The sequence below is a fragment of the Protopterus annectens genome, chromosome 6.part0, assembly GCF_019279795.1.
Source record: "Protopterus annectens isolate FY-2018-M chromosome 6.part0, PAN1.0, whole genome shotgun sequence".
NCBI lineage: Eukaryota > Metazoa > Chordata > Ceratodontiformes > Protopteridae > Protopterus > Protopterus annectens.
In genome coordinates this window covers 245,808,764-245,835,743 of record NC_056737.1, presented here as the reverse complement: position 1 = coordinate 245,835,743, position 26,980 = coordinate 245,808,764, and positions in this window count along the sequence as shown.

Sequence of the window (26,980 nt, the reverse complement as noted above, 5' to 3'; positions counted from 1 at the left end):
TCCATTGCAGAAGCAAAATTTCATGACCAAGACCACCGCATCAAACTGTACACTCAGAAATGTAAAACCAATAAGGGAAGCCATCATGCACCTGGAGAAAACAATGTGACACATGTACAGTTCAAGCACACAATCTCTATTGATAATCTCTCACCGGATGTAGTGCACCTTTGCCTTCCCCTACTAAGATAGAGATTTTGGCTGTTTGCTTCTCCTCTGGTCTCTGCACAGACAGCACACCCATCTATGGTTGCTGCACAGATGCACAGCTATTTGTTGTAGTCATCCACTGGGTCTTAACCTACTCCTGTAAGTAATGCTAATTCATTCAGGTAGGGTAGGCCATACCTCTCAAATGCTATGGCTTATATATTACAATGTGATGTTAGCCCTTAGATTTAAGTATGATCATCCTAGATTTAATTTTCTTCATAAATTTATTTATATTTACGGGCATGTATATAGCACATAACTGAGCTAAGCCTAAAGATTCCATCCCTCTAATGACACAGGATCCGTTATCTGAAGATGTTTTCTGTGAAGAAACCTCATTTTTGGACAGGCTATAATGAGGCTGAAGAGTATAGTAATTACTAAGTTTATAATGATCTATTACATACTCCAACCTCAATACAGATGATCCAAAAATGGCAACAACCCCAGAAAGAGTATGAGAAACAGGAACAGCAAGAAATCTTAAAGGTAGATAGTAAAGAAAGAGTGAAAAGCATAGAAGTTGGTAAACAGAAAAATGATGATGGTCAAGACTTTAATGATATACAAACAGCAAATAAGTATGATATATTTGAATTAGAACAGTTAGATGTGAGGTAGAATTAAGGAAAGGAGGGATAAAGCATCTATTGGTGTTAGGGCTAAGGACAGGAAGAGGAGGATAAGAGATGAAGATATAAAAGGTAGAAATAAAGGTAAATAATACATTTTCTATTAACTCTGTAAATCTATATGGCATGATTAACAAGCTTAGAAGTATATGCACAAGTTAGAGATATCACAAGGGTTTTTCTGATGTGGTAGGTTTGCTTGATCTCAAATATTCATCATTTATCTGTAGATAAACTGAAACGGCATAAGGTAATGTAGGAAAGGGTTTTTTTTTTAAATGTTATGGTTAAGAAATATTCTGGTTTGGTGGTAGTCTCTAAGGACTGTAATATTAAGTCAATAGAAATTGTTATAAAAGTAGAGCGAGCAGTGATGTTAGACTAAGGTTTGTGTTTTATTCAAAATTATGATTTATACAAATTCTAATGTAAAAAAAAGTAAAAAGTTGTTTCAGCAATTCTTACCCTATATTTTTTGTTAAACATGCACATTATTATAATTTAAATTGTAGCCTTAGGTGACAGCAAAGGAAACTGCCACAAGATATAAAGTTTTAGAAATTACTAACATTTGGAAAACTGTTGGACAGGTAGGAAATTTTACAAATTTTAGGGGTAATATCAAAACAGATATTTATTATGTATTTATTCTGATTCTTTAATAGAGTTGCAGGGATGATTTAGAATTGCAGCTGTTTCAGAACATTTAGCCTTCTGGGCTAAATTTACTGTGCATTCTCATCTGAATTTACAGGGTCCAGGAGATAAAGTTATTGTACAGCAGTTTTTTGGAAGAGATGTGAATAAGGAATTTAATTGTTTAGGGGAAGATCACCCTACTATGTTACATTTTTAGCATACTTGGTATGAATGGTGAGTACAGTACAACAAGAAATGTGTGAAGGTATACAAGAAACTTGAAAAAAATGTGATAAGAGAAAGATTGGATAGATTCAAAAAGGAAATAGTGTGTAAACATTTTTTTTTATTAAGACCAGGCATCAATAAGTGACCTGTGAAAGCTGCATTGGCTTATAAAGGAACAAATAAAAGGCTATGTTATGCATGCAAAGAGGAAACAGCAGACCACTCTTTATTAACATGTCCTACTGAAAGATTTAATTTATTTGTTGACATTTGGTGACTGGGAAAGTCCAGCTGGGTCAGAAACCCATTTTCAGCAGAGACCCAGGGAGAAAAGCTCCAAACAGTAAATACAATAGTAGTAAATATATCATCAAATTATTATACAACTGATTTTAAGACAAAAACAGTAAATATATCATCAAAATTAATACATTATCAAATTCAAGACTTTAATTTAGGAAGACTTGTTTAGGGAACAGATGACACAAATATTTAAGTTATTAAAATGAATAATATCTTGTATGGCATTTATGGAATACAGGAAAAAGAAAAATGTGGCCAAAATGACAAGAGTGGTAATCATGACTGTGTAGCATTAGGATGCATTCAGAACAAGAATCAAAAATATGGAAATTACTATGGGAAAGAGAGGATGTGTTGATATTAAGGGGTTGGATTGCATCTAGATGCATATTTGTGTAAATAATGGTCATATTCCAGTCATGATGTATATTTTATATTGTGAAAATGCATATAATTCATGTTCATAAATAAAGCCCCTACTCTTTTTGATAAGTGCTGTGGAATCTTTTACATCCATCTGAGCTACCACTTACTCTGGCATATTGGACCTCGCTTTAATGTGTCATTCTAAGTACAGCACCCCCTTATGCTGCACTAAAGTGTCAGTAAAGGAAAAGGAGCAAAGTTATCTGGGGTTGGTATACACCCACAGCCTTCTGATCTTCCAGCACCAAAGGAGAGTGTGTTACTTGTTAAACCATTGTCACTAATAAGGTACTAATCAGTACTAAACTATTACACTGACTGGCCTAGATTTTTTTTAGTATACGTAAATCCATTTAAAATTGCATTTTGATGTATAATAATAAGTATGTGGCATTAGTGTTGTTGTAGGAAAAATGCTTTGAATGCTTTTATTGCTGTGAACAACAAATGGAAATAAACAAGCTTTACTCCAAACTCCCCCAAACCTGGAATTCAAGCATGCTCAGTAGCTTTCTTAATGTGAATTGCATCATGCCTGAGTTCTTCTGTCAGGAGTACGTTCAGTTTCTTTTCCAAGTGAATTCATTTTGTTGGATGCTTTACTGAATTATGCCGATGTTAAAGCTTTTAATGGATTGTATGTACCAGACTATTTGTAGATCTTGAACACTTCTTTTGATAAATGCATTTTTTATTATTTTGTTATTCATTTTGTTATACTGACTAACGTTTGACTGTTTTTGTATGCGGATGGTGGCAAGGACTTGTCATATGTAATGCTGTATATGATTTTAGTATGATATTACTGGTAGTTACGAGTTTTGTTAAGCATCTTGAAGTAACGGATTAAGATACCTCTGCCCTACAGTTACATTTTCAGTCAGCGTGTTGTATTGGTTTTAATGAAAACATTCAGAAACACTTTAATTTAAATCATACAATGACATATCTTTAAACACATTTTTATTGTGTTGCAGTTCCTGTAAAATTTGTTGTTTGTAAATTGTGTTTTATTAATTCTATGGTAGAAAAAAATCAGTGGTATGTTGAACCCAGGAAACCTGACATCCACCTGTGCAGCGGAGTATATGGCAGCAGAGGTAGTTGTTAGGTTCATGGGGGGGGGGTCCAAGATCAATGTGTTGGGGATAGTGTACAAAAAGAAAAAGAAAAATTATACTAGGACTATAAGGAATGTTTAAAGTTTACTACCTACTAACATTTTGCTACTTGAGCTAAAGATCCTTTTGGCAATTTAAATTATATATATATATATGTAAACATATTTTATATATTTTTTTTTGTGTTTGTGTGTGTGAATTGAATCAGAAGCTAAAACACATTTACAAGTACTGTACTTCATAAGATGAATAACATGCTTCCTACACAAGCTAAGCTATGTGCTAGGATAATGCAGTGGTGAAATTGTTCAAATAAATCATGATGAAGCATGGAGATCAGCAGCGAAATCCGCCATTTGTTCTCCTGATGCAGCAAAGCAAGTTTTAGAAAGGCAAAGAAGTGTCCTGAGGGTTTCATTAACTGTGTGAAACTAAAGAAAGAGGCCATTCCTACTATACAGCCCCCCCCACCCGTGATAGACAACTTTTTGTAGTGAAGGGTCTAACACCACAACATGTATTGGTGCATTACAATATTCATGCTGCACTACAATTACAAGCAGAGGGTAGTAATGGCTGTGAATACATGATATTATATATTTCACTTACATTTAAAAATTGATGAATGATGTATATAATGACTAGCCACAGTATGCCAAGGCAAAGTGTAACAATTTGGTTTAGTGAGTAGGGCTATCATTCCTGAAAACATGGATAATTATGGGTTTTCTGTGCAATCTAAATCCACATCCACAACCAAACCTGGTCTAAACACATCTCTCAGGCAAGAATTCAGTTTCTGGATAGTTTGCCACATTCTCTTTTGTGAACCCCATTTAGATGGGCAAAAAAGTGAAGTCAGCAAAGTGCATTGCAAATGACTGATTCATCATATAAATGACACTACAATAAAATCATGGGCAATACTAGGCTTATATCTTTTATTTACAAACTTCTTGAGTGTAGTACCAAATTCTGTATTCCATCATGCACTCATTTCTATTCAGTTAAAACCTCTCCAAATAGCTTTTCTGGCCTAGACTGAAAATGTTTGTTATTCATATAAAGCCATGTTCAACCATTCATGACTAGTAATTCCATTTACCGACCAAACATGGATTGTTCTTTAACCAAGCTCCTCATACTCAGGCTACAGATCTCAAAGCAATTGCTCCAGTCACCACTGTAGTACTGCTATATAGGTGAGCCATTCTCAGCATCCCAGTCCACTAAGTTTTTATCATTTCCACCAGCAATCTTGTCAATACTCAGTACCAGGATATCATATTCATATTCGGTGTTGTCTTTCTATATGTCAATTAGCTAGTTATAATCTGTGTTATCTTCTACTGAAAGAGGATTCATGTTCAGTCAGTGGTCTCTTTGTAGCACATTTTGATGTGAAAGACACAATCATTTGTTTGAGTCTAGTAGAACTTGCTAATTTTTGTCACAAGGTTTTATACATCCAGTGTGGTTATTTTGCATGTATAGAAAAAATAAATACATTACAGTTGTGCTAATTTATTGCTGCAGTTTCTTAGGATTAGTGTGTATTATATGTTCATAGGTTAGTAATAAGCTCTCTTCACCTGTGGGTCATTTTAAGCCTAGCCAAATTTCCCAACCCAAATGTAAGAATAAAACCCTGTACCTTATGTTTATGAGGCAAACACTTTAACCATTATGTCATCTCCAACTCTCTTTAAAGAAGCAATGAATGGCCTAGAACTTATGTAAAGAGGTTTAAATAAATCATGTAATATTCTGAAAAACTCACCGGGGGATTTGCTATGATTGTTATATTCTAATTGGATTTACAGCTATTGTTGTGCAGCCTATGGCAAATTACTCAGTATTGGGACCCAGACCATATAATTATGACCACTTAGCTTGTTTTGTATACATAATTCACCCTACTACTTTCTTGAGTCAACATCTAAATCTTTAGGTTGAAACAGTTGCATGTATAGTTTTCCAGTGTGTTTATGTTTGCTCCTTCTGTCCTTCTGTTACTGTACTTAATTATCAACTTGTCTTTTATGGAGGATCTAAACTTTATTATATCCTGTAATACTTTACTACTCTTAAATATTTCCTTATTTACGACTTACCATATTGTTAATTTTACTATATGAATGTTTCCTTGATTCACATTTACACCAACTTATGATTAGTGTGGGAGAAATAGCCTTAGCCATCTTCACTTAATATTACAGTAATATTTCTTTTAGATTAGATAACAATATTACATATGAACTTACTTTAATGGAGGTTACTCACCTTCTGTTGCAGCCGTAGCTGTTCGGTTTCTCCTACTGGTTATTTCATTTATATTTCCATTTTTGGCAGTTTTAACACATAGATTTGCTTTATCCAGTTTCTGCCAAAAAAGGAATCAAAACTCAGTCAGTGGTCTCCTTTCTCAATTTTCTGGTATAAAAAAACAAATCATTTTAATTTAATGAAATATGCTTTATTTTCTGTGTAAGATTCTTGGTGCAGCTCTTTCTGCTTATACTATGTGTGGCTGTTTAGCACTTATACAAACATTAAATATATTACTGTTACACTAAAATTGTGATACAGTTTCTAAAGTAAGAGTCCTAGTTGCTGCACTTTTGAAAACATGATCTAGAGCTTAAGTGTAACATTTCAAAGTAAACTAAACAAATCGGCTGAGTTCTTATTGGGCCTAGTACTTCACATCTCAGTTCCCAGTCACTCTTGTATTCCAACACCCTGGTATAATATAACTTGTTAAAGGGAAATGTACTCTCCTATTAAATAGGTATTTCTAAGCCTGCAAACTCAGCTAAGATTGCCAAAAGCATTTGCCAGATTACACAGCTATATTTTATATACTACAACATTTTTGCACCACTGTTTTATTTCATAAATTATCCATATGCATACTCTGGACTAAACTTCATTATGAGTAATGCAAACTGATCATGCATTTCAAAATATAGCAATGTCTTTTGGCTTCTCCAGTTAGGAGTCACAACAGTGGATCACTGGTCCGCAGATTGATTGGAGGTTGGGTTTTTACCAAGTTGAGTTGCCAGCCTGGCCTCCAACCTTCACAGAAGACACATACACACACAAACACACACACACACACACACACACACACACACACACACACACACACACACACACACACACCTACTGCATTGCTTTAAAACTCACTCAACCTCAGGGAGGGCATGCAGACTCTGCACAGAAGGCACTCTGCCTGAGAATTGAACTGAAGAACCTCTTGCTTTGAGGGGACAATGTTAACCACTGCACCACGAGGCTGACCATATATTTCAAAATATCATGTGCATATTCTCCATTCTGAACTATACATCAAAACTAGACGCAACACCTATTTTTATATGTTGATATGTATACTGTCTATATATCTTGAAAATACTTTTGTCATTAAATAGGTACTGTACCACATTTGCTACTTAATATTATCTATAGTTTATAAATATACTGTGGGGCTTTTCTCCCCAGGTCTCTGCTGAAAATGGTACCTGCCCAGTTGGATTTACCAGTCAGCAACACAGTAAACTAAGTTAACTAACTAAATATGTAAGCCATTTCCTAATTACAAAGGGAAGAGGTAAAATGCTTAAAATTAAGTGTGGGATAATGAATACTACCAACAAGGATGCCTTAAGAAGAGCGGGGTCCATTTTGAATTTGTATGCACTTAACTTTACAATGGTTAAGGGATTTGAGACAGACTGTACAAGGAGCTTGATCTTGGAGGTAAAGGATCTTTTTTCATTCAATATTAATTTCTGTCAATTTTGCTTCAGATGTTGCTTAAGTGTAGTTTGCCTGGAGTTAATCTAGTTAGCTTTTGCTTTGCAACGTTTTTTCATTGGTTCTACATTTAACCAAAAGCAACACTATGAAAATATAAATTTAAAAAATATTTTTCCAATTTTTTTTTTTAATCTGCATGACTTTTTCACATTGGGATTGTGCCAAATGCCTGGATTATGTTTAACCCGTCTTGTTGGAAGATTAAATTATTTCCTCTTGCTGAAGAAAGGTGTCTGGCATCAATTTGAGGGCAGTGTTACAGTTTGATTCCTCTAACTAATGGGTCCAAATCAGCAAGGGCAATATCAGCTAGGAGGAGAACTTCCTGATTATTTTGAATGCTCTGAAATTGGTAACAGTGTTTGTAATTTTGTTTACACTGACAGAAAAGTCAAAATAAATTGTTCTATGGTCACTGAAAAAATATGGGATGGGCTATTATAGAGGAGAGTCTATGAATATATTTGGTAACATCCCTACTATGAGATGATTTTCTGCCATTCACTTGCTTTAATTGGATTGGAGAAGCCAAAAGACATTGCTATATTTTGAAATGCATGATCAGTTTGCATTACTCATAATGAAGTTTAGTCCAGAGTATGCATGAATTCAGTTAGTAATGGATCTAAATTTTAGGATGTGTCATACCACAGTATTCAGGGATCATGGTCAGAGTAAGATGACTCCCTTTTTTATTTTCTTCATGTCTTTCATGTTTCTAATACCATGACAAACATGGATCCCATTCCTAAGTCAAAGTATGATTAAAGATCATGAAATTAGTATTGTTTCACTCTTTGATAATAGCCAGAAGTGCCATTCACAGCACCCGCAATGTGCCCAGTATTGACTCCTTCTGCAATTTGTATGGAGTTACATGTATTAGTAGCATATCTAAGTACGATAATAAATTATTTTTTTGCAAGACCAGTTGCTCCTACTACTGTTAGAACTGTCTGGATATCTTTGTTCCACACTGCCCTCATTTCTGCCTGCAAATCCTGGCATTTTATGACTTTGTCTGTGTCTGTATATAAGATACTGTAGTCACTTGGTGTGGCAGTTTTAATGATCTATGCTACTTTTGTCTCCTTTTCATGGATTACTATAACTGGTTTTCTCACATCTATTTTTTGAACTGTTTTTCAGCTACTTCAATACCATAATGTTTGCACAATCCCCATTGCAACAGTCTTGTCACATTATTATGCATTTCAGTATACAATTCTGTTTTACAAAACCTACATTTGTCTGTTTCTCCCACATGTTCAATTATAGGTTCATAGGTTCATACTAGGCTATCTGCCCTAGGGCATTTATAAGCCTAGCCAGAATGTGTTTGGCTTTCGCCAACCATTTTAAATTTATTTTGCTATGCCCTTTTTCAAGGTTAGTATACTGTGCCTCTGTCTAACAGTGACACAGAAGTGATACCCGGGGTAAACCTACAATCTCCCATCCACTCATCAAGATTCCTCTTGAAGAGAGTCAATGAGGGACTCTGCCTAACCTAGACTGAGATTTTATTCCAGAGTGAAGGGAGCCTCTGGGTTATGAATCTGTCCCTCCAGCATGTCCTATTTATTTCAGTGCTGAGGTTCAAGTCTCTCAGCGTAGATCGATAGGATTTGGATTTTCTGAGGTGCAGCATGTCCATTAATTCCGGGTTGGACATGGCTTTATACGTCAGGCACAGATCGCCTCTGAACAGGTGGTATGCCACTGAGTAGAGCTGGAGTTTCTTTAACCGGGCAGCATATGGCATCTGTTTGAGCCCTTTGATCCTCTTGGTGAGGTACTTTTGGGGTCTTTCCAGTTGCTGCAGGTGTCTGGTAAGGTACATCCCAAAAGGGGCATTGCAGTCAATTATGGGCCTGATGAGGAATGAGTAAAGAGGCACGATGACCTCCCCTGATCTATATGTGAATCCCTTCGTGATTAGGTGGGCTATATAAAATGTTTTTCTAACCACTTTGGCCACGTGGTTGTCAAATGAGAGATTGCTATCAACTTGGTTCCCCAAGTCCCTAATTACTTCTTCTGTACTTAATGGATTACTACCTATGTGGTAATTTGTGGGCACTTTGTTTTTGCCAAAGGGGATGACTATACACTTTTTGGCATTTAGCTTGAGGCCATGGCTCTGGCACCAGTTGTCTGTTTCTATGAGGCCCTTTTGGAGGATGCTTGTGTCGGCTGGAGAGTCAATTATGGTGCACAGTCCTTCCGTGTTGGCCTGTACCTCTGAGAAATATATACCAAACAAGAGAGGTCCCAGGACTGAGCCTTGTGGGACACCACTTGTAACTGGTTTGGAGTCTGACATGTCTCCAGCAATTCTAACCATGTGGGTTCTGTCCTTGAGCCAGTTTGCAATCCATCTAGTGACATAGGGGTTTATATTTAAGCTGGTGAGCTTATCTATAATGCTCAAGTGGGGTATTGTATCGAAGGGTTTTGCGAGGTCCAGGTAGGCTGTATGGACCACCTTCCCCTCATCAATGGCCTTGGTGATTGTTTCAAATAAATAAATCAGATTTAACAGGCAGGATCTGCCCTTAACAATGCCGAACTGGGTAGGATCCAGTGTCTGTAGGTCCCCAATATCTTTATTTATGAGGTCCATAATGATCCTTTCCATAGCTTTGCAGACCAAGCTAGTCAGGCTTATGGGGCAATAGTTTCCAGGATCCGTTGAGGCACCTCCTTTATGGAGAGGGACCACTGTTGCTGTACACCACTCTTTGGGTACATATCCTGTAGTAAGGCTGAGATTGAACAGTAGTTTTATGTTTGGGTTTAGCTCTTCTTGGAGTTCATGTAGGACACAGCCCATTGATGCTGTGTTTTTTGCTTTGGAGAGGGCGGCTCTTACCTGAGCATCTGAGATGTCAGGGGGGCAGCACTCTGCTGGGATAGATATTTGCCCTTTTGGTGGGGGGGGGTTTGCGCTGAACCTGTCAGCTAGGATGTTGGCAATGTCTGTAGGTTCGGTGTATTTTGTGTCATTTTGGACTAATTCTGAGCATATCTGGGAATTACCACCCAAGTTCCTAACATAACTAAAGAAAGCCTTATGATTATCCTTAGTGTCATGTGCAATTTTTCTCTCGAAGCTGGCCTTAGACAATTTTATGAGTGCCCGTAGTTTTTTGCTAATACTGATCAGTGATGCCTTCCCTTTTAGGGATTTTGCTGTATCATTTAGTAGCTTCCTCCTTCTATTGTGTAGTTTGTTTATGGCTGGGGTCCACCAGACAGGACGTCTGCCTTTGGAGGACTGGGTCTTGGTTTTATTTGGGATCGCATGATCCATGCATTCCTGAAGGTGTTCATAGAATACGTTTATAAAGGATTCTGCGGTCTGGGCCGTATTTCCCACAGGCCCGGGGGCTTTGAAGGATTCCACCTCGGTTTTGAGGAGTGTGAAATTTGCTTTAGAGAAGTGTTTTTTACTTTGTAAACCAATGTCTACATAGTCCACTATCTTGGGTCGCCAAAAATCTTTCATCTTTCGGTTTAACTTCGCCTCTCCTTAACTACCCCTGTGTCGGATCCTGATCAACATGAGGTTGTCCCAAGAGTTTTCTATACTTGCCACTATATTTATGCATTTCCACATTATTTGCCTTCTCATCTGGTCCTTCACCTAATATTATTTGTTTTGTTTTTTGACAAATTAAGTTGCTGCCTGTTTTTAATCTACTTCTGGTATGATTTCCATTCCCACTTGACACAGATATGCTTCTGCTAAACTAAAGCATCTTAGACTTATTCTCCTCATGTTTCAAAACTTTCACTACATTTGGATCTTGAGAGGTCAGCAGATATGTGTGCAGTCCTATGATTGCAGATCTATACATGTAATCAGTTTTGAGGAGTCCCATACCTTCTTCAGAATGGGGAATATACAGTCTTGGTATACATTAATTTTTTTATAAATCTTTTGATAAGCATGAAGCATTCTTCTGGTATTCATGTCCAACTGATCCAAAACCTTTTGGGGCCAGTCAATCACTCCACAACTGTTAGTTAGGACAGGAAGAACAAATTGGTTTATAGCTTGGACTTTGTTTTAGATGTCAGAGATCATTTCCATGTTACATTTCCTATTTAGCATAAGGTGGGCCCTTAGAGTAGCCTTAAAGTAAGTGGTGTGAATGGTAATCCTTAGGAGAAGGAAACTGCTCTACCAAGATTTGGAGGCCATAATTGAGAAAGGTAAGATTCTATGTCAGTCGAATGGGTGGTAAGGCTTGGTAAAGAATGTGTTTGACCAGTGAAGGCAATGGGAGAGATGATACTACTGTAGAAGTGCATATAGGGAAGGGCATTTTTATGAGGAGGTGTAAAAAAGTTGGAAAGGGTTTAGTCTGTGTTTGCATATTCTAACCATTTATGGAATTAAGGATATACATTGCAGGCTAACAGGCAAACCTTATCAGAAAGCATGAAGATATGCTATTTTTGAATTTATCAGTTAATGAGGGCGGCAAGACAGGCAAACAGGGAACAGAAGAAAATCAGTTACAAAAGAAAGAAATGCACGAAGACTTGCAAATCAAAATTGTGGGGGTTAGGCATATTTTGATATACCTAGGTTAGAGTTGTAATTTCAGGCTACTAGACCAATGTGTGAAATAAGCTCTAATAATATATCCAGGAGGATTCCAAACATTTTAAAGGTTGATACTGATTCTATTTTTTTAAGTTTTTAGCTTTATTCCCACTTCTTAATCAAATTTTGGATTAAGGTGAATACATTTTAAAGATGAGCTTTAATTTGAGTGATAGGCTGTAAGGAGCAATGTCATGTGGTGTCATCAATATACTAATAAAGGTTGGTTGGCTGGCACATAGTGGGCGTGCTGTTCACAGATATTATACTTAGTAAAGGTCCAAAAAACAGACTAGGGAAACCCAAGTTCAGATAGTTGTAAAGGTGAGATTCGATTGGACCATTTCACAGAATGACTATGATGGACAAAGTAGCATTTGAACCATTTGAGGGTTTTTGAGATAAGGTGAAGTTTTGAAAGCCAAGAAGCTAAGAGATGGGGAGATCCTCGGGTTGACCATGTCAGATCCTTATGGTAGATCAAGAAAAATTGATCTGGCAGAGATGTGATTGAGTTGTTGCTTGTTATGACTAGATAAGATAAGATGGATGGTTTTGAGGCCAAAGGGATTGAATCTATGTTATAAATTAGAAAAGAGGCTGTTTGTGATGTGATTCTGTACGTGGTGATGAATACATTTTTTCAAGCATGTTAGTGAGCAGTGGAAGAATTACAATAGGCATGTCTTAGGCTATTACATGATGTGACCTTTCTTTTGAGTAAATATCTGCTGACAGATTTTCATGGTTTGCAGACATTTTATTTTTTAGTTTTTCAGCATTTTACAGATAGTTCTAGTACATACTTTAAACAGAAGTAGACTATTAACCTGCTTAGCTATAGGACAGGAGTAAGACTTGGTAGGGGTAACATTTGTTGATGTAAAATGGCATTAATTGAGATATGCTAATACATCTGGAGGGATATAATTTAGGAAAGGATAGGGGTAAGAATTCCCCTAGGGAAAGTAGGGAGTTAACAGTGGAGCAATATATTTTTGGGGTTATGTGGTTTTTATTAATGATCATGGTTTCAGCCTTGTTGTAGAGCTGTCTATAGTTATGTTTGGATACTTATAGGTTGCTTACTTGTTACATCTCAATCATTCATATGTTTTTGATGTATGGAGTGGTCCAAGGAAATGTTTATTACGAATTTGTTTGGTTCTAATAGGGGCAAGTTGGTTTATGATATTAAAAATAGTAAAATTAAAGAGGTCAACTGCTGAGTCCAGATTTAGTGAACAATGAGGTCGTCAGGTCACATTTCTGAGAAATGAGAGGAATGTGTCTAAAGATAAAGTTGTTCATGTTTGGGCATATGACCATTTATAGCCAAGGTCAATTCAGTTTTTGTGTAACACATAAATATAGGGGAATGATCACCTTACCGTGCCTGGCAGGAAACATGTAATAGACAGTTTGCCAAGTGTTATACTAAAATCAATTATAAGATGACTGCAGAGGGTTAGGCCTTTGAACAGCTAATTATCTGTTTCTTTTAGTCAGTGGTACAGGGTTTGATTCTTTCCACATCAATTTGCCTACAATGTGATTTTAACCAAGCCATTTAACCAGAAATCCAGGTTACATTTGTAGAAAATAATATGTATATATATATATATATATATATATATATATATATATATATATATATATATATATATATATATATATATGGGTCCAGAAGCGAAAGTTCAATTGTCCGAAACCAAATCACCGAATTCACTTTAGCGAAAGTGCTTTTTGCCGAAAAAGCACTTTCGCTAAAGTCCCTAACAAATACTAAGAAAAAAAAAACAAAAACAAACACATACAAACACAAAACTCATGTTTACACAGGGGGGCAAGCCCCCCCTGCACCCTGCATGTGGGGGGCTGTGCCCCCACACCCCCCTACTTTTATATTCTCACTCCAAGATCGCACTACAGCGGGGATAATGGAATATTCCCTTATCCCTACTGTACTACGATCTCAGCAACAGCCATTCCCCACACGATTTCCCTTACCTGTTAGCATACTTGCGTGAAAGTGCTTTTTCGACAAAAATCACTTTCGCGCAAGTATGCCTGGCTGCTTCAGTTTTGGAGAAACGGCCATTCGGCAAACTGTCCGGGACCCATATATATATATATATATATATATATATATATATATATATATATATATATATATATTTTTTTTTTTTCTGGTGCCCTTAACTACATTTGTTGTTTGTTGCATTTGACAGCGGGAATCTTAATAATAAGCTAGATACCAGTCCAGGCTGAATTCACCTGGAAATATTAATGTGGTAAGTAATCAGTCATAGATGATTTGTTCAATTTTGTTTTTAGGGGAATCAAAAGAGATATAGTGACAGTTTGTTTTAACTTTTTGGCAGGATTAAGCCTGGCAGAGACATTAGGAATGAGTCCATCGAGGTGAATTGAGGAAGCTGTTGTGGCAGGGAGGAGCAGATAAGAATGTTTTACAATTATCACACCATCACCTTTCCCTTTGTATGCTCTATCCAGTCTAAAAATGCTGCATCTACTTGGAGTTAATATGCAGTTTGAAGATGCATGATTTTGCCAAGTTTCTCTTATTCCAGGATTATCAGGATTAAGCTCCATACTGAAATGTTGGCAGCAACATGCTGGAGAAAAAAACAGACTGAAAATACAAGAGAAGAATGATCATCAAATATTGTTATTTTCCTTAAAAAAAACCATACCCTCAAACACATATATATATATATATATATATATATATATATATATATATATATAGTAACTCTGAAAGCACCATACCTTGGAAAAAGGGAATATTTATTTATTATTATTATTTATTTATTTTACATTTGTTGACCGGGATAGTCCGTCTGGATTACATGTCCATTTTCAGCGGAGGCCCGGGGAGAAAAGCTCCACAGTGACAGTAATTAATACATAAAGATCATACAAAAGAAAAAAAAAATACAAAAAAACATGATTACACTCATACAAAAGAAGAGATACAGTAAGGTGTTAATTATACTAAAAAATAAACATTAAAAGTGTAAAAATATAATACAATAATGAGTATACAAAAAATCAACACAGTTTCCAGTATACTAATTCTCCTATTGAGCACTAAACTTCTTTAGTTAAGAGGAGATGAGAAAAAAGTAAAATAAGGGGGGGGGGAGAAGATCTATACAAAAAGGAGAAAGGATTAGTCAGGATTGGAGCACTGACAGAGCCAGTTTGTCCTTAAATGGAGATGTAATTTTTTTTTGAAAGAATTTAAAGAGGAGATACAGGAGAGGCTAGGAGGGAGGGAATTCCATATTTTTCCAATGGTATTGGTAAAGAGTGAGTCGCCCCTATTGTTGGCTTTGATTGTTTGAACTAGGAGTTTGTTTGAGGAACGCAAACTACTGAGATTATTGTAGGGTTTGATTAAGTTATTCAGAGCTGGTGTTTTTTCAGGTTGGTTCAGGATTTTAAATGCTTCTATAAGTTGGGTCTGTTTTAGAAGGTTAGGGTATTCAATCCAGTCTAGGTTTCTTAGGTTAATACAGTGATGTGTTCTGTAAGGCATTCCTGTGGCAAATCTAGCAATATGATTATAACAGCGTGCTAGTTTATTTAGTTCAGATGTGTTGAGGTTAGTAAGCATAGGAGAGGCATACAGGAGGGTGGAGAGAAGATGTGAGCGGGCCATTGTCACTTTTGCTATATGAGTTAGAAATGATTTGATCCGGTATAATGATCCTAGTTTTTTGTTAATGGTTTTAATGGTCTGGTTAATATGAATATCGAATTTGAGTTTGTTATCTATGGAGACTCCTAGTAGTTTGGTATAGGGGTCTGGGGAGATGATAGTCCCATTTCTGGAGTAGATAGAAAAGGATAGAGGTGTGATCTTTTGCGTGGGATGGAATAATAGTAATTTTGTTTTGTTTGGATTCAGGATCAGTTTACGTTCTGACAGCCAATTTTCTACTGATATAAAGCAGGATTGAGTTTTTGCTAATAGTTTAACAGGGGATGTGTCAGAACAAACTAATGTGGAGTCATCTGCATATTGAATGCAGGTGGCTTCAGGGATGGCCTTATACAGGTCATTTGTGAAGATAGTAAAAGGAGGCCCCAGTATTGATCCTTGGGGTACCCCTATGGTATTTGGTAAGAGGTTAGAGAGCTTTGATTGCCAAAGGACGGCTTGGTTCCTATCAGAGAGATAGCCTATAAACCAGTCTAGAGCTGGTTTATCAAGTTGTAGATTATCTAGTGTATGATAGAGTATCTGGTGGTTCACCATATCAAAGGCCTTTGATAGGTCAAGAAACAGTGCTGAAGATATTTTTCTGTCATTTCTGTTGTGATTGATAGTATCGGTAAAAGAGAGCAGTGGTAGTGCTGTGATGGGGTCTAAAGCCATGTTGTGAGTTGGTTAGTAAATTGTTGTGGATAAGATAGTAGAGAAGTTGTTTGTGTATGCACTTCTCCATGATTTTGGCTAGTGGTGACAGTATAGCTATGGGCCTATAGTTTGATAGTTCTGTAGATAGACCACCTTTGTGGAGAGGTATGACATGGGATATTTTCCATAAAGATGGAATTTTAGATTCTGCTATGGTTCTATTGATAAGTGTCGAGATAGGGAAAGCAATGACATCTGCTGCTATCTGTAGATATTCAGCTGGGAGAAGATCTGCAGAGAGAGTTGTTGGTTTTAGTTTCTTTAGTAAGGATCTTATATAGGAAGTAGGGACAGGCTGAAATTTGAAGGTAGATTGAGAATGTTGGAATGTTGTCTGTGTTTATAGTATTGGTGACAGGTAGTTGATTAGCTAGGGATTGTATAATGTCAGTGAAGAAGTTGTTAAAGGAATTCGCTACTTCTTCAGGGGTTTTGTCACTTAGTTGCTTTGGGGTGGGTGTCGAGGATTTACCTGGGTGGAGAAGATTGTTCAATCCAGACCAGAATTTTTTAGGGTTGTTTTGGTGTTTATTTTGGAGTTGGCAATAGTAATTTTTCTTGTCAGATAATGTTGCTTTTTTGGTTTTGTTTCTTAGTTGTTGGAATTTAATGCAGTCCGAGGTTGATTTGGTTGATCGCCATATGCTCTATGCTTTGTTTCTAAGTTTAATTAGAGATGTGGTATTTTTTGTTAACCAGGGTGCAATCCTGGTTTTTACTCTAATTGATCTTATGGGGGCATGAGACTTAAGTATGGCTAGAAATGTTGTGTTAAAAAGAAGTACAGCTTCCTCTAAGGGGAGATGTTTAAGGGGTGCCCAGTTAAATGATTGAAGTTCTATCAGAAATTTATTGAGGTCAAAATATTTCTTATTTCTGACTAGCCTATACATAGGTGGATTGAAGTCTATAGACTTTGATTTCCTAATATAGGTGATGATATCCACGCATGGAATGTGTGGAAATTTGTTACAGGATCCATTAGAATTTATGTACATAATTTAGGGAACTGTGTGCAGGTTCATTTAGGTTCAGGGGAGAGTTGAATAAAGTGCTATAGCTGGGCCAATGTTAGGGTGGATATCACTAGACCATAGTAAGCAAATCATGAGGTGGGTTTGGAAGAATTTTCAAAATGGACAGTGCATTGAATACTGTACCTTAGGACTGGGTGCAAAAGAAAATTCCAGCTTAACCTGGTAGAGTGTAAATGTTAGTTAGGTTCATACCTCTCAACCTCTTACAGCAAGAAATCTGAACAAAGCCATAAATAAAAGTGGGTTGAAGGCCCCAAAAAAGGGACACTTTTTAAATATTGTTCTTACAAGCTTAGAAAATTGATAGAATAACAGTTTGTGCATTAGAAGTAATTTTCTGATGGGTATGAAGTCTGAAACTCAAATGTCTGTCATTATTTTCTAACTTCAGTCTTTAATTATTTGCCATTAATTTGCCAGAAAACCACAATTTTATGAAAAAACGGACCAAAAATATGAGGCAAAAATCTGGACATTCTGGAAAATCTGTACAGTTGAGAGGTATTAGGTTCTGTTTAGTAATATCTTGAAGTGGATGTGGTTTTGGGATTAAGTGTAAAATACATTTTTGTTGTTTTCTGGGTAGAATACTGGGGCTTGTATTAAGGGATGTACTGTTCTATTCTTGGGTAAAGAGGTTATTTTTACAGAATTAAGCAATATAGCAGATTTAGTTGTCATTGGTTGGTGTATTATAATTCTAATGTCAGAAAAACACATATTACATTATCCTACAGGTTAAGATGTTGTTTATTGGCAGATATTGTCACATGGAAAGGGTTGTGTGAGATGAGAAAGCAATAAAGAAAATAATGTATGGGGAAGGATGAACTTAGAAGGTATTAGCAGGACAAGTTGTTTTGTTCTTCAAGCAACAACCAAGGCAAATCTTAGTAAATGAGGAGAATTCATTTGTTGGCACCAGTCTGTTACTATCATTTTAAAACTAAATCTATGATGGGATTGCTGATACACGTGCTTTATTACTATAAGAAGCAAGTAAAACCTGATCTAATTTTAACACAGGGCTCGGCAAGTATCAGTTAGGCCACAAGAGGGCACTGTAATAAGAGAAAATACTGTTAGTAAGTATCCCGTCAAAGTTTTAAGAAATATTCCACTTGAAATTCTAACCAAAAACAGATTATAAACACGGTGGATATTGAGAATGTCTACAAGACATAAGTATAGGCATAGCTCTAGAGAGTATAAGCTAATAATTATATTAGTAAATGAAGCTAATTACAGTCTAGACTTGGTACATATATTTAAAAAAATGTTATGGGTTAAGGCTAAATCAACTTGCTCTGTGTTTAGGCTGGAGTCCAGATCAAGTGTGAAGAGCTGAATGCTTACATTAAGCAGAGAGCAGCCTATAACCAAATAAGCAGTCAGTGATTATTTTTAAGAGTATACTCAAAGGAGAAGTTTGATGGTGGTATCTGTCTGCGGGAACAAAAAACAATAAGAATTATGAGGAAAACCAAAATACACCTGTTAAGGCTGCCAAGGAGGTATATTTTAGTGTTATTTCAAGTTTTCTGCATATGCTTTTTTGAATTATAAGGCAAAAGTAATAAAAACATGAAAAAAAAAACCCACAGGGAATAATTTTTATTTAAAGATTAATAGGACAATAAAAGCTATGCTGGGAAATATAGCAGTGACTCAGATAAATTTCAGAACAAGGCTGCATTATAATGAAGATGAAAAGCCTCACATGTAATGGACAGTGACTAAAGGAGAATGCATGTGTAATAATATGCATATTATCCATACAGAGGTCTCTAATAGATTGGGTGCCCTTAGTAAGGCTCCACAGTAGTGCAACAGGTAAATACAGAACATTACTTATGTAAAATAAAGCCAGCTTTCCCCATAGAAGGATCATTTAGCAAATATGTCGGAAACATATCAATGTAAAAGTGGCTATAGTAAAAAAAAAAAAAAGGACACTTTATATACCAAAAATTATTAATTGTGAGCATGCAAAGCAGCTCTGTAATCTTAAACACTGATTACAGACTAACAGTAAAAATCTTAACAATCAATTCATACCTAGTAAAGCAGTCCCTGTTTGTGAGATAGCTTTTCCTACACACACCTGGATCACTGGTGTGGGAGAAAGGGGAGTGGGAAGTGGGAAGCAACACAATGTTATTTATCTTTGTATAATATGCCAACAGCTGGCTAATAAATTCAAGATTAACTAAAAGCTTAGCAGAGAGTCACAGTGATTTATGGACAGGCAAGACAGAACAGGCTTTGCAAAACAACTAAGACCAGCCTTGTCATGTGCAGAATTTGGCTCTGCCCGTACCCAGCTATTGTTATCAACAACTGGCAGTAATGTCTAATGGAAGCAGAAAGTAAGTGTATAAAAACTATTCCAACTGTACTTGGAAGGTCAGGATGCACCAGCAAGGCCATTTGAGGATAGTATAAAAAGGAAAATGATAGTATGAGAAACAGTAATGGCATTCCATGGGATTTTTCAAAGGACAGAACCTGGAATTCCAGCCAGCTGACTCAGGAGCAATTCATGAGCACCATGGACATCGTGGATGTCTACAGTAGGCAGGTATGAACAGTGCTTCAGTAACTGCAACTTAATAACATTAAGTACAACTAATTACAGTCTACCAGGAGCTCCAGTGTGACAATACCAGTTCGCTTTCAAAGATCTTACTTGTATTGGTTACAGTCCACTCTCTGTATGTTTACACAGCTTGCTTTAAGCACAGAATAGCTTAAAACAAAGGAAGAATTTTGCAGTTACCAAGCTATGGTTCAGAAAGCTAAAATGCAAAATTTATCAAGTCTACAATATACTTTTTGGGCCCTCTTTGCCAAGATAGCATCTAAAAGTGCCTTGCATTCACACTGGGGCTGCTGATCTGAGAACATATATTGAACAGCATTAAAGCATCACCATGTCACACGAGGAGGATTAAGACATCCCCACCTTGCATCATCCATTACAACCCACTAGAAATTTGTAAATGCCCTATACTTCCCTGAGTGGAGATATTTGCAATAGGTATCCCTGTCCATGATGTGTTCACCTCCACCCTAACACTCATCCACATGAAGCTAATACTGCTTTCTAGCCCCTGTTATTGAGCAGCATTGTCCCACAAAATCTGTCCTCTGTCTAAGGTTAACAGACTGACAATTATTTGTTCAAGTCTAACACACCACCCCAGCAGGCCCACCAACTTCCCAAATCACTAATCAATACTAGGTCAGTGATGTCATTGGTAAATGCCCTCTCCCTTTGTTACACACCTCCCCAGCAGGGCCACCAACTTCCCAAATCACTAGTCAATCCTAGGCCAGTGATGTCATTGGTAAATGCCCTCTCCCTTTGTTACACACCACCCCAGCAGGGCCACAAACTTCCCAAATCACTAGTCAATCCTAGGTCAGTGGTGTCATTGGTAAATGCCCTCTCCCTTTGTTACACACCAGCCCAGCAGGCCCACCAACTTCCCAAATCACTAGTCAATCCTAGGTCAGTGATGTCAAGGGTAAATGTCCTCTCCCTTTGTTACACACCACCCCAGCAGGGCCATCAACTTCCCAAATCACTAGTCAATCCTAGGTCAGTGATGTCATTGGTAAATATCCTCTCCCTTTGTTACACACCACCCCAGCAGGGCCACAAACTTCCCAAAAAACTAGTCAATCCTACGTAACTGATGTCATTGGTAAATGCCCTCTCCCTTTGTTACACACCACCCCAGCAGGGCCACAAACTTCCCAAATCACTAGTTAATCCTAGGTCAGTGATGTTATTGGCAACTGCCCTTTCCCTTTGTTACATAACACCCCAGCAGGGCCACAAACTTCCCAAATCACTAGTCAATCCTAGGTCAGTGATGCCATTAGTAAATGCCCTCTCCCTTTGTTACACACCACTCCAGCAGGGCCACAAACTTCCCAAATCACTAGTCAATCCTAGGTCAGTGATGTCATTGGTAAATGCCCTCTCCCTTCATTATACACCACCCCAGCAGGGCCACAAACTTCCCAAATCACTAGTCAATCCTAGGTCAGTAATGTCATTAGTAAATGCCCTCTCCCTTTGTTACACACCACCCCAGAAGGGCCACAAACTTCCCAAATCACTAGTCAATCCTAGGTCAGTGATGTCATTGGTAAATGCCCTCTCCCTTTGTTATACACCACCCCAGCAGGGCCACAAACTTCCCAAATCACTAGTCAATCCTAGGTCAGTGATGTCATTGGTAAATGCCCTCTCCCTTTGTTACACACCACCCCAGCAGGCCCACCAACTTCCCAAATCACTAGTCAATCCTAGGTCAGTGATGTCATTGGCAAATGCCCTCTCCCTTTGTTACACACCACCCCAGCAGGGCCACAAACTTCCCAAATCACTAGTCAATCCTAGGTCAGTAAGTTAATTGGTAAATGCCCTCTCCCTTTGTTACACACCACCCCAGCAGGGCCACAAACTTTCCAAATCACTAGTCAATCCTAGGTCAGTGATGTCATTGGTAAATGCCCTCTCTCTTTGTTACACATCACCCTAGCAGGCCCACCAACTTCCCAAATCACTAGTCAATCCTAGGTCAGTGATATCATTGGCAAATGCCTTCTCCCTTTGTTATACACCAACCCAGCAGGGCCACTAACTTCCCAAATCACTAGTCAATCCTAGGTCAGTAATGTCATTGGTAAATGCCCTCTCCCTTTGTTACACACTACCCCAGCAGGGCCACAAACTTTCCAAATCACTAGTCAATCCTAGGCCAGTGATGTCATTGGTAAATGCCCTCTCCCTTTGCTACACACCACCCCAGCAGGCCCACAAACTTCCCAAATCACTAGTCAATCCTAGGTCAGTGATGTCATTGGTAAGTGCTCTCTCCCGTTTTTACTTTACAGGATTTATGTTATTTTATTAAATGTTTCGAATTTTGCATGACAAAACACAGATATCCAAAACATAAAAAAAACTTTTTGGGAGGAGGCCAAGCCCTCCCTTCGCCCCCACAACCCTGCTAATTGTATAGATTAGCAATGAGACCTCTCTACATTAGAGAAGAGGGCAATGCCCCAAACCTAGCAGTGCTGCAGTCACACTGTATGTTTTCCATTATTCCCATAAACTGACACTTCTGATGCTGTTGAGATATTATTATGCACCCAGTTTATAATACACCTTATCTTCTTTTTGCCCCACTATATAATATAACCCCTCTTTTGCAATTGACCCCTTTATTCCCCTTTTTATAAGGGGTTGTCATGCAGTGAGCCTTTGCAGTGTATGCTACCCCTCTATGTGAAGTATCAGTTAGCCTTGCCCTCCCCCAGCAGAAAAGCTCTTCCATGCATCCCCCTGGCCTCCACCAGGGTTTCTTCCACAGAGTGTGTGCCATAAGCACACACCCACCTTACCTCTCCAAAAAGAGAAATGACCAGGTTCAACACTAATCATTCCTTTCATACTCCAGTGACAACTCCAACAGGTACTCAAGCAATTAGTCAAATTAATTTCACCTCAGTCATAGTCAGGGCATTAACTTCTATGCCAATGAAGCTGGCTAGCCTATTACTTTTATCAGTGAGGCTCTAAAGCACCTCCTCAATTTACCTTTATCTAGTGATACCTTCTCTGAACTTTGGAAAATGCTTACAGTCATTCCTCTCACTAAACTATGGAACCCTCGGTTACTTTGTTCAGGTCATACAATTTTTCTTTTCTTAAGCCTAACAACATTTTTTGAAAGAGACGTTCCTGTTTTTCTCACTACACACCATAACTGATTTTGCCTTCTTAATCCTCACAAGCATGTTTCCAGGAAGTAGAACCATAGCTAGGTTATCTGGAAGGATGTGCAGTTCCCCAAACTAGCAGCCCCCTCACTCTTCTCAAAGTCGATACAGTAAAATAATTGCCACAATAAGAACTCTAGCTGTGACCACAAATTCAGTATTTGCATTCAGTTTTGAATGCTGGTACTGCTCTCCCACACCATCAGCACCAGCTGATTGTGCCCACCCAACACCATGCACCTAGGAAGCAGGCCTATTCGACCCCGGACAGTTTGACCCCAGACTGTTCACCCCCGGACGGTTCAACCCCAATGTATTTCTATACAATTTCATCTATAAATTTTTATGTATTGTCTATGGGATTTTTTAGTGGACAGTTTGACCCCAGACTATTTGACCCCAAATATGTTCTAATAAGTACTTTATCATTATGTTATTATTTAATCAATTATTCAATAATAACGCTGTTAATTTTTCAATGTAAATATATTTTTTATTAATATTTTTATTTTATTTAATTATTACATTGGTTAGTATAAATATATCATGTAAACCTTTAACATATAATAACTAGTGTTATGTTTTAACATATTATGACTAGTGTAACTTTATAGCATACTTCATATTTTTATCATAAATTAAATACTTTTTTTTTTATTTTATATTATGTTGATATGGTAACTAATCTATTATCTACTATAAATAAATTCTTTAAAATTAAATGAAATCAATGTTTTATTCAGGTTAATATACTTTCTTTATCTTTCCTTTAACCCATTAAGAAATTGTGCGCTTCTCCCCATAGGTATTCTAAATTTGTTCTATTAGCACAATCTCTTGCTAATGTTAAAAGTCTATGATCATTTGTTTGATATTTTTTTCTTTTTTTGGTGGTTCTGCTCCGCTGATGAATGCCTCGTAAACTTGATCTCTTCCAGATTGGATTTTTCAAATGCCATCTATAAATCTCCAAATTGAAGATCTACTCTGAATTCTGTTTGCATTTTTCTGTGAGTAGCTTCTACTTAGTTGTTTGTTTGATGTTCTCCGTTTAAGGTTCTGTAATGCAATGATCATATTTTAGGTGGAAATATTGGAATTTTTTCTTGTTCCTCTGCAATTTGGTTCATCCAATATAGTTATCTTCAAACCAGTTTAGTACCGGTTGCAGTGCTTAAGGTTCTGTCATACACTGACCATATTTTAGGTGGAAATATTGGATTTTTCTTGTTCCTCTGTGATTTGGTCATCCAATATAGCTATCTTCAAACCAGTTTAGTACTGGTTGCAGTGTTTCTGGTATGTTCTCTACTAAATCTTCTATGACATCCTCTATTTCATCCAGTGGTACGAAGGCGAGTGCTGGAATCATTCTTGCTTTTAGTGCAAATTCACTATCTGTATTATTCTGGCCTAGCAGTCCTTCATGTGATATAATCTTTTTCATGTTTTTTACTAGGTGGAAAAATCATCCGTGGATTTCTGTTGTTGGATATGCTGTTTTTATAACATTTAATACGGCTATTTTGTAGTCTGTTGATATTGAATTTGTTAAAAGGTTTGGCCAAATGTCCTTTATTCCTTGAAACATTCTTTCATAGGTTTCTTTTCTCTTGTCTGGTAAGTAAGCTATTGGTATAATGAATCCGCTTCGTTCACTCCTTATTATGTATACCTGCGAAAATAGTTTCAGTGCTATTTTGAATATTTCATCTACGAATAGTTTTTTTATTAGATGGCTCTATGTACTTGTTGTTTCTCGCCGAAATATTAAAATTCTTTTTTGATCTCCTTCTCCTTAGTCATATAAAATAAACTTTTTATTTTTTCCATAAATTTTATATTTCTCTGTAATTATTAACGACCATAAATCAGTTGGTTGTGTTGGAGGTTTATTAACGTTCTCTTTTTCTTTTTATTATTTTTTTTTCATTGTGTCACTATTTGGCAGTTTACCATTCACTGCTTCTGAAGTCCCTTCTATTCCAGTGTTAATGATCATTGCTGGAATTTCCATTGTGTTTTCAGTCCTTTCTTTAATGGTTGTTTTTATCTTCTCTGCACCTCTATTTCTGACATGTCACTTCCATGACTGTGTTCATGTAATATACTCATTACCTCATTTGTAGATACACTTGTATGAAGTCTGGATTTACAGTTATAGGATGTTCTTTTGTCACATCTCCAACATTTTATTGTCTGATTGTGGTTGTATTTCGCAAAGCAGTACATATATCCATTATAACTTATTTTTTCTCAATTTCTTTTTGAGGTAATTTTCGACATGTTTAACTGATTCTCTGCTTCAGCTATATTTTTTTTTTTATTTTTTTTAATGATAATATCTTACTATTGCCACTAGCTGGCAGGAGACTGATATAGTACATTCTTAATATTTTTATGTATGTGATACCTTTTATAGTTTATCTGTTATGGATATACATCAATTTACCATTCATTACCCTTTTCTAGAACATTTTCTCTGTTTCAGGTAGTTAAATGTATGTTTTTTTTTTCACTTTTTGCTATACTTTTTTATAGTTGCTATTTGTGTAATGGTTTTCCCTAATTAATTGCGTATAGGCTTCAGTTGTATTTTTAAATTTCTGCATTGTTTATCTGTCATAAACTTACTGTTTTTTAATATGCATTTCTTATAAATGCTAGTGATATTATGCTTTTTTTTGGGGTATGTGAGTTACAGTAATTATGTTTTACAACGGTTTGATAACGAATCCGGATGTTCGCAGCATTACCTAGCCCGGAGTTTCTGTTAAATGATTTATTGCATATATTTATTCTATATATGTGCTTTTATATTTGTATTTTATGTTATATTTGTAGGGATACTTTATTTTTTAATGTCTTAATTGTATTTTTATCATTAATTTTATTTATTTTTATACAGTGATAATGTTACCGTTATATGGTAACTCCAGACTAGGTCATGCTGCGAACTTCCGGATTTTATCGCAACTGCTTATTTCCTTCGTGTTTTTGCATTTATTGTTTTTCTATATAGTTTAACTAACTAATTGCATTTTTTTGTAAAATTAGTGTAAGCGAAACATATAAATATAAAAGAAAGACTGTCTAAACCAATTTTAAGAATGTTTAAACAGTATTTCTTTTCTATTTATGCTCTGATGTGCTTCGGCTTCACTTATGTTACTTGTTTTACTTGGGTCCAACCATCTGGGGTCAAATTGCTCGGGGGCAAATCATCCAGGGACGACTCGATGGGGTCCAAACCTCCTGTACCCTGCACCTGGGGCAACTGCAACCTTTGGCCTACTATTTTATGCCTCTATCAGGCAGGGAGATAATACCTTAGCTGCCCTTTTTCCACACAAACCATTTTCACCAGCATGATCACTATTCAGCTTCTCTGTACAGTCTTTACTGATTTTACTAAAGACTTTGTGTCTATTCTTTTTGTAAACTAAAATGCAAATAACTCTCAATCACATGTCTTACTTGGATGGACAACTGCATTAGCCAATTTTCCTTTAATGTTAAATTGGACAGTACCATGCATTGTGGTGCAGAAGGCTAGATATCTATGTTCCAGATGATAATTAGCTACTTGGATGCTGAGAGAGCTGGAAAGGCTAGGAGTGAGTAGGCCTACCTGGGGGGTGGGGTCGGAAGTGGTGGTATGGTATCAGTTTTGCTGCATGTAAGCA